The sequence below is a fragment of the Schistocerca americana genome, chromosome 4 (assembly GCF_021461395.2).
Source record: "Schistocerca americana isolate TAMUIC-IGC-003095 chromosome 4, iqSchAmer2.1, whole genome shotgun sequence".
Lineage (NCBI taxonomy): Eukaryota > Metazoa > Arthropoda > Insecta > Orthoptera > Acrididae > Schistocerca > Schistocerca americana.
In genome coordinates this window covers 825417383-825431858 of record NC_060122.1, presented here as the reverse complement: position 1 = coordinate 825431858, position 14476 = coordinate 825417383, and the positions used below count along the sequence as shown (strand labels likewise).

Genomic DNA, 14476 nt, shown 5'->3' with positions numbered 1-14476 from the left:
GAAAAGGCGATACAGCACAACTTATGTGTCCTGAGTTGGTGTTTGGTGGGCACCACTGTCAGTATGACTCTCTCTCCTGTCTTGTCGATGGAGGAGTGATGATTGTCACTGTGCTAGCAGTCAATGGTACTCCCAACATCATCACAAGATCTCTTTGTGTACGTGTCTTCCTGTAAACAAGCCCATTTCATAGCTCAAGGTACATGACATGGCTGCAAGTTTGAGAGAATAATATATCTATCCACTCAAGTCCACTGAGATCCTGCACGGTATAGAGTATGGTCCTTCTGAATCCATCAATTCCATATTTGCATGATAGTCATGAGATCTTGACCAACAAGAGCAGGAACACCACAGAATGGTGAATCCCAGATTCAAGAGGGTCATGATCTTGTCATTTTAAAATTCTGATGTGTTCTGGTAAACATTTCTCTTCTTACAGAAGGCATAATGTGATTCTCTCTCAGACAACCAACATTTGGATGTGTTTTCTGAATAGAAGGATGCTGCATAATCTTTCCTTATATTCAGAATGTAGGTGACATAAATCCTACCTACTTTGTGCAGTTGAAGTTAAATCCTAACCTTTGGCATGTCCAAGCATGTAGTACATTTCATACCAGTTTAACATTTTTTGCACTACCTCACAGTGTTAGAATTTCAGTGGGCAGCACAGAGTGCATATTAATGATTTTAGAAGCTCTGTATGCTGATCGTGTATGTACATTAACATCAGAAATGTTATTCTGATTGCTACAGCACATACAAATGAGATTGTAGTAAATATTGTGCATACGTTTATTAACTAATTTGCTAAGTGTTGGACAAATTTGCTTTTAATGTAAAAGAAAAAATATATAAAAGTTATATGCTGCATGGCTGTCAGTGAATGTCTGTCAAAATTGAAACTTTAGAGGAAAACAATCCATCTAAATGGATAGAATTTTGGTTGGTGTGTGGGCTGAAACTGCTGTCAGCTGTAGTATGGAGCAATGGTGAATTGCATAATATATATGCTAAATACTAAGGACATAGATGATAAAATGCTTATTGTCATTCCTTATGTAGTTAAAGGATTAATTGTGGCCACAGATCAATAGGATACTGAAAGCTTAATAAAATAGTTGAAAGACAATTTCAAAATAAAATTGGAACCAGTGTCAAACAGCTTGTGTTTGGGAAATGAATATTTTAATCATGTGTAACGAAACTAATTTAGAAAGCATATGCAATGAACTTATTGGAAAATTTGTTTTTATTAATGCAAACCTGCTTTGACATCTGTGGTAAAGTAACCACAGACTTTGAAAATGAAAAGTTGCAAGCACTAAGAAAAGTAATCTCCCTTATTGATAAAAAATTAAGCAATTATGTATATGAGTATTAGAACAATACCTACCTTTCACATCTGTGCAGATTTCTCACATATCACTTCATTTTAGATCAGCATCATATGCAAAATGTCTGAAACTACTATTAAATTGTCTGTCAGTTCATTAATGTACAACATCTACAGCAAGGGCCCCGATAAACCTCCCGAGGAATTCCTGAACATATTTGTACTTTTGTCAATGACTCCAAAATAACATGGAGCATGCACACTCGTGAAATGGTCATATGGGAAAATCCCTACTTCATCACTGCCTCGAAGATGCTGTGTCCCGCTGCTCATATGCCAACTATAACACCATGTTCAAACTCACTTAAATCTTGATAATCTGTCATTGTAGCAACAGTAACCAATCTAATAATTGCACCAGACACTTGTTGGCTTATATAGGTGCTGCCGACCGCAGTGCCATATTCTGCCTGCTAACATATTTCTGTATTTGAATATGCATGCCTTTACCAGTTTCTTTTCCACTTCAGTGTAAGTAGCAATGTTCACTTTCATATAACCGTTAACTGGAAGAAGAAGGTTATTGGATTTGTAGTGACATGTCAGCAACGCAGATTGATAGTTGAGGAATTGATGTGAGTTCATGGAGTTGAGAGATAGTCTGCAAGACTTTGTATTTTAGATTATTCTTAGATTTTATAGTGATTGGTGTTCGTTACTGATCTCTTGTACAAAAGTTAAAGTAAAGTATCTTGCATCATTACCGTTTACCAGCACTCCTTCACACCTATTGGAGACATAGTTACTCCAGCTTGTACATCTGGACATCACTGGACCAGTGCCTTACTCCATTGGGTACAAGTACTTGTTGGTGATAATAGACCACTCTACCTGTTGGCCAGAAGCTACACCAATTATCGATATTTCAACAGAGACTGCGGCTAAGGATTTTGTTTGCTGATTGTAGCCTTCAATTTGATTGCTAAATTTCTACAGAACTCAAAAAACTACATGGAATCTCACATCCCAAGACTATGAGCTACCACCCCTTGAGTAATGGAATGGTGGAACAGCTACATAGAACACTGAAAGGAGCACTCAAGTGCCACAACAGTACCTGGATTGATGCATTTTCTGTCACATTACTCAGCTAGAGAACAGCTATTAAAACAAACATCAGTCTGGCCCTGAGCCAACTAGTTGATGTGCAGCAAATACATGTTCCAGCAGAGCGCACAGAAAGCCAGGAGGTTACAACTCCCTCTGGCACACATACTACGAGTGTTCACACAGACTGCAGCACACAAGGCAGTGACTCATTCTGACAACACCATTCTGTCATGGCATCAAGCAAACATTTTTTCTTAAGGACCTCCAAAACTGATCACACAAGAGCTTATGCGTCAATGCGATCAAGCCACCATTATTTCCCCGTACTTGGGGCCATATTCAATTATTACAATGTGGCTTTTACACCACTGCAATACTGTAAGATGGCAAGGCCACAACAGCGTCTGTTGAGGGAGTGAAGTCTGCTTACATTATAGAAAAAGTCTCCAGAGACAACAAAGGAAGCTTTTCCAAGGTAAACCCCATCAGGCAAACAGTCCTCAGAGGAGAATACCACCATAACTTCACCAAATCAATCTATCAATGATACAGTTCCACTAGCAACTCTTGCAAGATGCAACTCTCAGACATTCGAAGCTCAATCTGCATCAGGTTTTATCACTCAAGCAGGATAGAAGATACACCCAAAATTCTCATCTGTTCCTGGCACCCCCAAATTCTGCAAGCAAACTTTTCAATTACCAATAAATAGTTGTTACTCCACTTTCACAGAGACTCATGACTCATCAGGTAATGACACTCCAATGCAGAAATGGTATAGCTATGCACTACCGTGGGCAACATCACTCAGTCAGTCATTCAGCAATCCACTCTCAAAAGATGGGGGCTATTTTGGCAACTTATTGGTGACACAGATCGACAGTTGAGAAATCGATGCGAGTGCATGGAATTGAGAGACGATTTGCAAGACTTTTTATTCTAGATTATTCTTAGTTCTTCTAGTGACTGATGTTTGTCACTGATTTCTTGTATGAAAGTTAAAATAAAGTATCTTGTACCATAACCATTTATCAGCACTCCTTGCTTCAGAGTAAAATGAGTAACTACAAATTAACCAGAAACAAGAGCAAAAACATTCAAAATAGTAAGGATATGGAGTTTAGTGAAACTGAAAGGGAGCTGCCAGTGTGGTCAGTTGTGAAATCTGAACTAGGTGTTTAAGGTATTAGCTTGATAGAAAGAAAAGTGATGAAATAGGGAACTCATAAGCTCACTTTGAAATAGGAAATCGTGAAGAGAAAGCATTACTTTATTAAGGGGCAGAATTTATGGGATATCTGAAAATTTACATAATTAATTTAGGCAAAATAAGAATTAAATTGAAATGCTTGTGACAGGAGATAAGATTAGAGTGGTTATTGGTAGACACAGTAAGTTGGTAAGATATCAGACTTTACTGACATTTGAAATTGAGCATGTAAAATTTGAACACGGTTGCTAAATAATACCACAATTAAATAAAAAATTCATTTTGGGCACTGGTTACACTAAGTTTGTGCAGCTCTTTAATGGAAAGAGAAAACATTATATGTCAAACAATGGAAGTGCCAGATTGGAATATCAACAATGTAAGGAAAAGACAGATTGCTACTTACTGTAAAGACAACACATTAAGTTGCAGACAGGCACAACTAAAAGATACTTACACACTAGCTTTTGAACAAAGCCTATGTCAGAAAAAGAAATACAAACACATTCATTCATGCAAGCAAGCACATCTCACGCACTTGTGACTGCCATCTTTGGCAACTTGTTTCAAGCTGCTGCTGATGGTAGTCATATGTGTGTGAGGTGTGCTTGCATGTGTGAATGAATGTGTGTGTGTGTGTGTTTTTCTTTTTCTGATGAAGTCTGTGGCTCAAAGCCAATGTGTAAGTATCTTTTAGTTGTCTTTTAGTTGTGCCTGTACACAGCTTAATATATGGCCTTTGTAGCAAGTAGCAATCTAGCTTTTCCAAAACATCATATGTTACAGACAAGAAAGGGAACATAATCCAAACAAAGTTTATGGATGAGGAAAAGGCAGATGACTGTGAAAAAACAAACAGACTGGCATTAGTGAACAAAGAAATTTATACAATAGAACTAGAAGTTGAGTAAAAGGGGTTAATGAATATAATTGAGGGAAAGATATCTGAAACCATAGGACTGAATGATAAACACAAGCATGAACTAAAATGTTTGTCATGATAATATACAATGTGTTCAGTGCTATACCAAGTCTGCCTGCTTAGCTGGGTGGTAATGTGCTTGCCTCCCATGCTCTGGGCCTGGGTTCAATTCCTGGCCAGGTTGGAGATTTTCTCCACTCGTGGACAGGGTGTTGTGTTGTCCTCACCATCATTTCATCCTCATCATTGGCCGCAAGTCACCCAATGTGGTGTTGACCGAAATAAGACTTGCACTTGGTGACCGAACCTACAAGGGACATCCCGGCCAACAATGCCATATAATCATTTCATTTCATTTTTTTCAGTGCTTACGGTGAAGTATGAAGAATTCTGAACATGTACAAAAATTGAAACCCCATGAACCACTCTTTAAAAAGCACATGATGTATCAATTGCATAGAGTCCAGCCATTGAAAAAGAGTTGCAATAGATGGAAAGCAATGTTATAATTCAGAGTAGTAGTTATCACAATCATTCTTTGATAATTGTAACAAAATGTAGGTGTCCTACCCGCTTTAGACTCTAGGCTTGTGAACAAATTCAATACAGAGAAAATGACCATTCTGAGAACATAAATTAGTTATTACATATGATACTGCAGTGCCTGTGTTGTTCCAAATTATGATACAATGTTCCTTTGGACATGGAAGGAACAGCTACTGTAAGGACTACAACTGCTATGAAATACATGACATGTATTTACAGCCGGCTGGTGTGGCCGAGCGGTTCTAGGCACTTCAGACTGGAACCGCGTGACCGCTACGGTTGCAGGTTCGAATACTGCCTCGGGCATGGATGTGTGTGATGTCCTTAGTTAGCTAGGTTTAAGTGGTTCTAAATTCTAGGGGACTGATGACCTCAGATGTAAAGTCCCATAGTGCTCAGAGCCGTTTGAACCATTTTGTACTTACAGTTGCAAATATGACCAACCATCAGCTGTATAATGGAATGACGACAATGAAAATTTGTGACGGACCTGGACGCAAACCAGGATTTCCCACTTATCACAAGTGGTCACCTTACCATTAGGTTATCCGAGCAAGGCTCACAGCCAGACCCAAACTTCCCTATGCTGTCAACCATATGTCTACAACATATAATCATACATCCATCACGTATATTCACATATGGGGGAAACATACTGCAGTGCCTGTGATATTCCAAATTATACTGTAACTTCCTTTGGACTTGCCTGCACAGGCACTGTGAGAAGTACAGCCATTATGAAATAAATGAAATGTATTCGCAATTGTGGATATGGACAATCATCGGCTGTATAATGAAATGATGGCAATGAAAATTTGTGCCGTATCGTGACTCGAACCCGGATTCTCCACCTATCGCGAGCAGGAAATCCAGGTTCGGGTCCTCAACCCAGCACAAATTTTTGTAGTCATCATTCCATTACATTACTGACAGTAGTCCGTATTTGCAACTGCAAATACATTTCATGTATTTATTATGTAAGTTTGAGTGTATTAAATCCATGACAAGCTTGGATTTAATCTCTGGATTTCATCAAGTTCTACTTGCTCCAAAATCTTACTGACTTTGTTGAATATGTTAGATGATACAAAATTACGTTTAAGAAAGTTACCAAGGCAGTAAAGCAAATGGTAAATAATAGTTTAATTTTAAGACATGAGAATAAATCAAAGGCAGTGTGGTCACTTGTGAAATCTTAGCTATGTGTTAAAGCCTCTAGTCATGAAATTTGTAAAATCAAGCTGCAAGATGAGGTTATTGTAAATCTAGCTCAAAATTTCAGAATGCTTCAATGAGTTCTTCAGTACTGTAGTGAAGTCAGATATCAATGTTGCAAATTATGACAACAAAGTATGTCCCTTTGGACTAGATCTAATGTGTGAATGCCTCACAAAATTTAAAACAGTGTCAGCAGTAGAGGTAGAAAATATTACATTAACACTGAAAAACAAAACCTCTTCAGACTGGGTTGGAATACCCACAAAAGTTCTCAAATTTATGTGTAAAATGATAGGACAGCCACTGTTTACAATGGTAAACCAATCTTTTAAATATGAATGTTTCCCAGAGGTGCTACAGTATGAAGAAGCAAAACTACTGTTCAAAAAAGAATAAAGAGAGGATATGGAAAATTGTCATCCCATATCTCTTTTTCCAGTCCTGTCAAAAGTATATGAAAAAGTAGCTGCCATCCAGATTCAAAATTTTATAGAAAAGTATGGGATTATTTTGAAAAATCACTTTGGCTTTCGGCATGGGAAAAGCACTGTAGATGCAATTAACAAGTTTGTTGGCAAGATTAGGACATCATTAGACAATAAAAATTAGGTCGCAGATATATTTGTGACCTCAAAAAATCATGCACTACTTAGCCATAAACTTGAAAGGTATGAAATCAGGGGTAGTGTTCTGCACTGCCGCTGCTTGGTGAGTAGATTTCTTTTATCTATCCAGTTACACTGTATTGTTAGAAATTTATTACTTTCATTGTAATACAAATGCCCAATGGTTTTATTTGCAGATGACACGTCTGTATTAATTGAGGAGCTTGAGCCAGAAAACATCCCTGTCTGCATCATCAGTACAAAAGGTCATTTAGAAACATGGTTTCAGCTCAATGGATTAACCCTGAACATCCCAAAAACCCATGTGGCCCTGTTCAGAACAAAACAGTCAACATCCCAGGAAACTGAAATAAATCATAAAAATCAAAGTGTAGAAGAGTTGATTCTTTGAAATTTTTAGGATCAAACCTAGATAAAAATTTAAATTGGAACAAACATGTGGAATATCTAGTAAACAAACTATGTGGTTTTGCACTTTTGGCAAATGCCACAGACATGGACACAAGGAAAATTGCATACCACAGCTCATTTTGGTCTGTTATAAGGTACGGTATTGTTTTTTGGGGAAATTCAAGCAATTTAATGTGCATACTGAAATTACAGGAAAGAATTATTGAAATATGTGTGCTGTGAATCCAAGAAAATCATGTTATCCACTGATTCAAAATCTGAAATTATTAACAGTGCCCTCCCTATATATCTACATTATCATTTTTTGCATATCAGTTTAGAACTGTGCAAGGAGAACTGTTTTGATCACACATGCTCATTGTTTATACTTAAATGCTCAGACTCCCCAGTATATGGAAATGAACATTGGTAGCAAATTAAAAACAAGAACATTTTGAGTATGAACCTAGATTCACTGAAAAGAAAGCTACATACAGGGTGGTCCCGAATTCATGGTACAAACTTTAATGGTAGGTGCAGGACATGGTAACAAGGATATATTGTATAGGAATGTATAGTCCCAGGTGACGCGGTGAGGCGTAAACAGGGGAAATAACGGCCGAAAGGAAAACGAAAGATTTTATTGAAATCGTTGTTGACAAGTGTCATGTTTACAGTAAGTGTTCAAAATTGCGTCCACCATGAGCGATACATGCTTGACAGCGTCGGTGCAGCGATTGGCGTACACGTTCAAAGATGCCTGGTATTTCACGCACACCTGCAGCAGCTACAGATATGCGAGCAACGAGATCCTCATCTGAGTCAACTGGAGTCTCATAAACAAGACTCTTAAGATGTCCCCATAAAAAGTAATCGAGGCAAGAGAAATCAGGAGATCGGGGTGGCCAAGGGACTGGTCCACCACGCCCAATCCATCTAGCACCAAACGTGGCATTCAGGTAATTCCGTACAGCAGTGCTGAAGTGTGCTGGCGCTCCATCGTGCTGAAACCACATGCGGTTACGAATGGCGAGCGGAACATCTTGCAGCAGTACTGGTAACACTTCTTGCAGAAAAATAAGATAGCTTTCGCCACAGAGTCGCGTGGGTAGTAAGTATGGCCCAATCAAAAAGTCGTTCACAATACCAGCCCACACATTAATACCGAAACGTTGTTGATACGCATGTGGACGCGTTGCATGTGGATTATCTGTTGCCCACACATGGGAATTGTGCGCATTAAAGACACCCTCGCGTGAAAATGTCGCTTCATCTGTAAATAGCACATGACCTACGAAATCCGGCTGCAACGCACATTGCTGCAACAACCACTGGCAGAAGTTCACGCGAAGAGGATAATCTGCCGGATTCAATGCTTGTACTTTTTGAAAATGGAAGGGGTGTAAGCGATTTTCATTTAACACTCTGCATACAGTCTGATGACTCACATGTACGTCACGCGCAACAGTTCTTGTGCTTGACTCGGGTCTATCAGCCACTATGTTCAAGATGCGTTCTTCCAGTCTTGGAGTGCGTACAGCTCTTAATCGACCAGCGTCATGTCTGTTGACGTCGAACGTACCTGTTTCACAAAGTTGACGATGTAACCGTTGAAAAATTCTATGATCCGGCATTCGTCGATTAGGATACTCCGCGCGATACATTCGTAACGCAGCTCTGGCGTTACCATTTGCACGGCCGTACATGTAATGCATGTCTGCTTTTTCTGCATACGTAAAGTCACCCATCGTCTACGGCAGCACAATTGTGAATGGCGCTTGTCCCTACTGCGATACATCATGTTCATCTACTGCCCTCTACCGGCAGTGACACCAACCGATCACTCCATTTCTCTTTCCCCTGTTTACGCCTCACCGCGTCACCTGCGACTATACATTCCTATACAATAAATCCTTGTTACAATGTCCTGTACCTACCATTAAAGTTTGTACCATGAATTCGGGACCACCCTGTATAGTCTGCTTCAGTGATGCTTCTACTCAGTTGTGAATTTCATGAACGATGAACTGAATATTTGAGCAGAATGTATTTTATAAACTGTCTTGTTATGTGAATATGTAGAGGTATCTTTTCACAAAAAAACTGCATGGATGTTTAAATACAACTCCATCTTATTAACTATAGCTTTATATCAGTTAAATTGTATTAACCATATTTTGATATGTCTCCTGTACTCTAATCAGATATTTAGCATATGTATGTTATTAGACAAATAAACCACAAATCACAATTGGAAATGCACAGCATTTTTGTACATCATATTTTTATACATCTATACTCTGCAATCCACAGTGAAGTGTGTGGCAGAGGGTACGAACCCACTGTACCAGTTACTAGGGTTTCTTTCTCTTCCATTTATGTATGGAATGTAGGAAGAATGACTGTTTGATTGGCTCTGTGTGAGCAGTAATTATTCTAATCTTATCCTCATGATCCCTGTGTGAACTATACATAGAGGGTTATAGTATATCCCTAGAATAATCATTTAAAGTCGGTTCTTGAACTTTAGTAATAGACTTTCTCGGGATAGTTTATGTCTGTCTTCAAGAGTCTGCCATTTCAGTTCCTTCAGTATGTATGTGACACACTCCCATGGATTAAACAAACCTGTGATCATTCATGCTGGCCTTCTCTGCATACACTCAATATCCCTGTTAGTCCTACCTGGTATGGATACTACACACTTGAGCAATATTCTAGGATGGCTCGCATAAGTCATTTGTAAGCAATCTCCTTTGTAGAATGATTGCACTTCACCAGTATTCTATCAATAAACTGAACAATAAACTGAAGTCTACCTCCTGCTTAACCCATGACTCAATCTATGTGATCATTCCATTTCATATTATTACAAAGTGTTACACCCAAGTACCTGTATGAGTTGGCCAATTCCAACAGTGACTCACTGATATTATAGTCAAAGGATACTACATTTCTTCATTTTGTGAAGTGCACAATTTTACATTTCTGAACATTTAGAGCAAATTGTCAATCTCTGCACCATATTGTAATCTTATCAAGATCTGACTAAATATTTATACAGCTTCTCTCAGGTAGTACTTCATTGTAGATAACTGCATCATTTGCAAAAAACTTATTTTACTATTAATATTGGTTTGGTTTTGTTTTGCTTTAGGGCGCAAAAAACAACTGGGATCATACATGCCCAAGCCAAAACTATAGAACACGAAGACAGAGAGGAGTTAAAAAATAACTATATATCACTCTAAATTGACATAATAAAAGACAGTTAAAAACAGGTACGTGGAAAAAGGACTAAAAGAGACACCCTACTGATATGTAGGTCCAAAACTAAAAATTAAATGGCCTCTGCCGTATTGCTTTGGTGGATAAAAAGTAAAACGCAGTCAACAGCCCGTGCGTCATTTGTTAATATGGCCAATAACTTAGACGGCAAACTCAAGCAGGAATGAAAACAGTTAAAAAATGAGCATTCCATCAGGAAGTGGCAGACAGTTAAAACTTGGGTGCAATGTGTACAAAGTGGTGGGGTAGGACAAATAATCAAATAATTATGGCTAAAAAGGCAGTGCCCAATATCCAGCCTAGTTAAAATGACCTTCTCCTGGCATCCAAGCGGCTGGGAGAAGCTAAATAATCCTGAGCTTATTCCCATGAAGGGAGGACCAATGGCGATGCCAAAGGAACACCAAATCCTGACAAATGGCAACACAGAGATCATCGAAAAGAATACAGGTACTCATGGGCTGAGCTACAAGAACTGCAGCCTTGGCAGCAGTGTCAGCAGCCTCGTTTCCTGGCAGACCGACATGACCAGGAACCCACAGAAACATCACACTGGCTCCATCAAGAATGAGCAAGTGACAGTTTTCCTGGACCCGCTGCACTAAGGGATGGGTGGTGTACAGCGCACATAGACTTTGAAGGGTGCTGAGTGAGTCCAAGCAGAGGACACAACTGAAAAGGCTGTGTTGCCGGATATACTCCATGGCCTGATACAGAAGGAAGAGCTCGACTGTAAATACTGAGCAGTGTGCCAGAAGCCAATATCAAAAGACACGGGTGCCAATGGCGAAGGCACACCCGACCCCATGGTCAATCCGAGAGTCAAAGGTACTATCGCGAAGTCCCATGCAAAGGTCGTGAAACTAAAGGTAATAGAGTGAGGTTGGAGTAGTGTCTTTAGGAAGTGAATGAAGGCCAAGGTTAACATGGGCTGCTTCACGAAGCCAAGGTGGTGAAGGGTTCTCACCCATGGGGAAAGGTGCAGTAGTGTGAAGTTAAGCCACCATAGCAAGTACCAAAAGCGGACACCAGGAAGTAACACAGAAGAGGGACGCACCCCATTCTGGTCATCAAAGGAATCATCAAAGAAGGAGGTATAGGATGGGTGGCCACGCATGGCAGACAAGCGGCATGCATTCCTGCTGAGGAGAAAGTCATGGCGGTAGGACAGTAGTAGTTCAGCAGCTTCATCATACAGACTCTCAACCGGGCTTATGTAAAAGGCACCCGTGGACAAACAGATGCCTTGATGGTGGATAGTGTTGAGACAGTGTAAGAGGGATGGACATGCAGACTCATAAACAAAGCACCCATAGTCGAATTTTGAACAGACAGGGACTGGTACAAACGGAGGAGGATGTCCAATCGGCACCCTAGGAAGTAGCATTGAGGACATGTAGGACATTGAGGAACCACGTACAGCAGGCTGCCAGGTAAGATACATGGGAAGACCAAGAGAGTTTCCTATCAAGCATGAGCCCCAGGAATTTTGTAGTTTCAACGAATGGTTGGGCAACATGCCCAAGATGTAAAGATGGTGGGAGAAACCAATTGCATCGCCAGAAATTCATACAGATGGTTTTGTCAGTGGAAAAGTGAAAGCCATTGTCGATGCTCCAGAAATAAAGACAATCTAGACATTGGTGAAGACGCCAATCAGTGAGACAGGTACGTGAGAACTGCAATAGATGGCAAAATCATCAACAAAAAGGGACCTGGAGATGCCCGGCAGGAGACAGGCCATTATAGGTTTAATGCTGATAGCAAAGAGGATGACGGTCGGGATGCAACCTTGAGGCACACTGTTTTCCTGGATAAAGGTGTCCAAAAAGGCAGAACCCACACGCACCTTGAAAACTCGATCTTTTAAAAATGCCTGAAGGAAACAGGGCAGGCAGCCACAGAAGCTCCACGTGTAAAGAGAATGGAGGATACCAGTTCTCCAGCAGGTGTCGCAGGCCTTCTACAAATCATAAAACACAGCCACAGTCTGGGATTTACACAGGAAACCATTCATGACATGGGTGGACAACATAATGAGATGGACAACTGCAGAAAGCACTTGAAATCCACACTGTGCATTTGTCAGTAAATTGGAAGACTCAAGCCACCATACCAGTTGGGCATGAATCATACGTTCCATCATCTTGCAAACACAAGGTAGCTAGAAGGAAGGTTTTTGTCCTTACCAGGCATATGTATGGGTATGACAGTGGCTTCACACCAGTGTCCGGAAAATGTGCCCTCTCCCCAGATGCGGTTGTACATGTTAAGCAGAAAGTGCTTGCCTGCAAGAGAAAGGTGCTGCAACATCTGAATTTGGATGGCATCTGGCTTGGGGTGGAGGATCGGGATGAACTGAGAGCAAGATCAAGCTCCGTCATAGTAAAGGCAGCATTGTAGCACTCACAATTTGGAGAAGTGAAGGGTATCGCCTGAGCGGCCTCCGCTTGTTTCCAATGTAGGAAGGCAGGGTGATAGTGGGAAGAGCTTGAAACTTCCGCATAATGGTAGCCCAAGGTGCTATAAATAGCAATAGGGTCCACGATGACATCATCTGCTACTGTTAGGCCAGAAACTGGGGAAGGGATCTGGTCCCAGAGAGCCATCACAGGTTGTCCAACATGACAGAGGAAGGGGTGGAACTGTTAAGAGAACTAGTGTATGAAATCCAGCTACATCTTTTGCTATCCCAAAGAACATGATGACACTTTGCACACATCTGTTTATAATGAATGCAGTTTGCCATCGTAGGATGATGGTTAAAAATGCAGAGAGCACGTCTCTGTGTGCGAATTGCATCGCAGCATGCCTCAGTCCACCAAGGGACTGGAACAAAATGTGGTAAAGAGGAAGTGCGAGGAATCGAACATTCTGCAGCAGTAAGGATAACTTGGTGAGATAGTCCACCTGGTCATTACAACTGGGGAAATCTTTTTACTCGAAGGTCACTAGGGAGGAGTAAAGCTGCCAGTCAGCTTTAGTAAGCTGCCATTTGGGCTTGCATGCAGATGGGGTAGGAGTCAGCAAATGGATAGCACATGGGAAATGGTCGTTCGAGTAGGTGTCAGAAAGAACAGACCACTCAAGAAATGGGCAAGCTGGGCAGTGCAGAAAGAAAGGTCCGAATGGGAATAGGTGTGCGAGGAGTAGGAAAAGAAAGTGGGTGTGCCAGGGTTAAGGCAGAAGAGGTTAAGTTAGTTAAGAAGGTCAGCCAAGAGGGCATCTAGCTGTCAGGTCCTGGGAGAACCCCAAAGGGGATGATGTGCATTAAAGCCACTGAGGAGAAAAATGGGGGAGGTAGCTGCCCAATAAGCTCAAGAAAGTCTGCCCTGGTGGCATCGAATGACAGAGGGACATAAATGGTACAGAGGGGAAGGAAAAGCCAAACCGCAATAGCTTGAAGAAGGGTAGGCAGCAAGATGGGTTGACTATGAATGTCATCCCTTATGAGCAGCATGACACCCCCATGAGATGGAACGCCAACCTCAGGGGGAGGGTCAAAACGAATTGGTAAGAAATGCGAAAGCTCAAAGCAGTTGTGATGGCGCAATTTCATTTGCTGAAGGCAGAGTACAAGGAGACACTGCGATGCTAAAAGCAGCCATAAGTCCTCTTTGTGGGACCAAAGGCTACGAATGTTCCATTGGAGGAGATTCACGATGAGGAAGAGACACAGTTTCGGCAGCTGCTGAATGACAACCGGTGAAGAATCGCTACTACAGGGCACTGAAGCAGGAGGATCCTGCTCCATGGGGTCCTCAGGAGCATTGGCTTGCTTCTGTGGTCGGTCTGTGGAGTCCAACGCTGGAAAATGGTTGGTGGTG

At 40.9% G+C, this 14476-nt stretch overlaps 1 protein-coding gene across 1 annotated transcript in view; it reads right to left on the bottom strand.

Annotated features, from left to right (window-relative positions):
- The window catches only part of LOC124613834 (dynein regulatory complex subunit 7), a 346600-nt gene that overhangs the window by 183777 nt on the left and 148347 nt on the right, over positions 1–14476 (bottom strand). The gene's annotated exons all lie outside the window — the stretch shown is intronic.